Consider the following 2,471-nt stretch of genomic DNA (forward strand, 5'->3'; position numbering starts at 1 on the left):
CTTCTTGCTTTGTCACATTCAGCCCCACGGTGGTTGCTGAAACATGAACACAAAGCAGATATGTCATCAGGAACCCCCAGGAAGTAACTGCAAACCCAGCTGGTATGGGAGGGCTACTCCCCCAGGCAAGCCCTGGCACACGTGCCCTCCTCCATTTCTCTCACAGTTCCTGCCACACTGTGTTTCAGTTGGATCTCTCTGGGCTAGTCTTCCGAGCCAGAGCACAAACAAGGTCTTTTACTCCTTTGTATATGCTGCATGCTGAGAGCTGCTCAAAGGTTTTTTTTGTTTGTTTTGTTTTGCTTTTTGCCGTACCTCAAGGCTTGCAGGATCTTAGTTCCCCGACCAGGGATTGAACCTGGGCCCCCAGCAGTGGAAGCGCGAAGTCCTAACCACTGGACCACCAGGGAATTCCCAAGGGCTGCTCAAAGTTAAGTGCTGATTCAGCAAATGAATGAATGAATGGCCAAGTCGGTATCCGATGTAAGAAAGCTAAAACCCTCATGATTCTCTTTAATGATGCAATGTCCCTCCTAACTCTGGCTTTCTCATTTACCCTATGTTAATCTTATAATTTTGCACATGTTTTAGTAACTCCCCAAAATCTTGTTTTAAAACAAAGCATAAAAAACCTAAGTACTTGACATTTATAAAACCTTTACAATGTGATGTTCAACCCAGTACACACTTTATCTCATTTAATCTTCACAATAACCTCATCAGATATTTACAATTTTTGTCTCCATTTAAAGATGACTAAATTGAGGGACTTCTCCAGTGGCGCAGTGGTTAGGAATCCACCTGCCAATGCAGGGGACATTGGTTCGAGCCCTGGTCCGGGAAGATCCCACATGCCGCGGAGCAACTAAGCCCGTGCGCCACAACTACTGAGCCTGTGCTCTAGAGCCTGTGAGCCACAATTACTGAGCCCACGTGCCACAACTACTGAAGCCCACGTGCCTAGAGCCAGTGCTCCACAACAAGAGAAGCTGCCACAATGAGAAGCCCGCACACTGCAATGAGGAGTAGCCCCCGCTCACCGCAACTAGAGAAAGCCCGCGTGCAGCAAAAGAGACCCAATGCAGCCAAAAATATATAAATAAATAAATAAATTTAAAAAAAATTTAAAAAATAAAGATGACTGAATTGAGACTCAGTGGTGTCAAACAGCTTATACAAGCAAAGAAATAGATAAAACCTATCAATGGCATGATCCTGATGCTAGAAATCTGACCATGAATACTTTCCCTTCAGCAAACATTGGAAGGTGCCCCTCTGATAGATGAGAAAAGAAAACTGATGTGAGTGCACAGCTGGCGTGATGGATACCAAGACAGGCCAATTGTGTGATTTCTGATCACAATCTTCCAGAAGGAAAATGAATTCCTGAGGACAGTTTCTCTGAAACAGATGGGCACAGGCTCTCTTGAGCAGACACGTGGCTTAAGTGTGTCAGAAGTCAGTACAGACCACTCCAGAGAAAGATGGTGATTTCCAGAAATAGCCCAGTGACTAATTCCAGGACTAAATTAATTTCATATCCAAAGGAAGGTCAGTGCCAGGAGCCCAGAGCACTGCACTGAAGTACCGAACATGGATGTGGTCCTTGCTCACCACGAGTTACTCAGGGAGGGGCAGCCGTTGGCTCAGATAGTCCTGGTTCATCTCTGATGTTGGAGAGTTTAAGCCCACAATTTTAAATTTTATAATTTTCTCAATAGATAAAAAATAGTTTTGATTTTTAAAAACTGTATTCATTTATGTAACTTAGTTTCTGGCTGACCACAGGAGATACAAAGGAATATAAGACAATGACTGTTCTCAAGGATCTTACAAGTCTAGTGGGGCAGATGACGTATACCAGAGGGTCCTGAAGGTTGAGTCACGAAGCTTGGGCTTTACCTCTGAGCCCATCAGGGATGTGGTCAGATGTGTAAAGGCCACTCTGGCTACACTGGGGAGGATATATTCAGGGAACATGAGTGGGTATGAGCAGCTAAATGCTGCAGTATCTCGGGGGAGAGAGAATAGTTGCCTGAACTAGGTTTGTGGTGGTGAATCAAATAAATTAAAAAACCACCAGATGGGCTTCCCTGGTGGCGCAGTGGTTAAGAATCTGCCTGCCAATGCAGGGGACACGGGTTCGAGTCCTGGTCCGGGAAGATTCCACATGCCACAGAGCAACTAAGCCTGTGAGCCACAACTACTGAGCCTGCGCGTCTAGAACCCGTGCTCTGCAACAAGAGAAGCCACTGCAATGAGAAGCCCGCGCACCGCAACGAAGAGTAGCCCCCATTCACTGCAACTAGAGAAAGCCCGCGCACAGCAATGAAGACCTAACGCAGCCAAAAATAAAAATAAATAATTTAAAAAAACCCACAACTACCAGATGGATAGAAGCACTGGGACATAGTAATTGATCAAGGATGAGGGGTCACGCTGCCGTGACCTCTGGCATGGGGGTCGGTGGT

This window comes from Balaenoptera ricei, chromosome 13 (assembly GCF_028023285.1).
Source record: "Balaenoptera ricei isolate mBalRic1 chromosome 13, mBalRic1.hap2, whole genome shotgun sequence".
Lineage (NCBI taxonomy): Eukaryota > Metazoa > Chordata > Mammalia > Artiodactyla > Balaenopteridae > Balaenoptera > Balaenoptera ricei.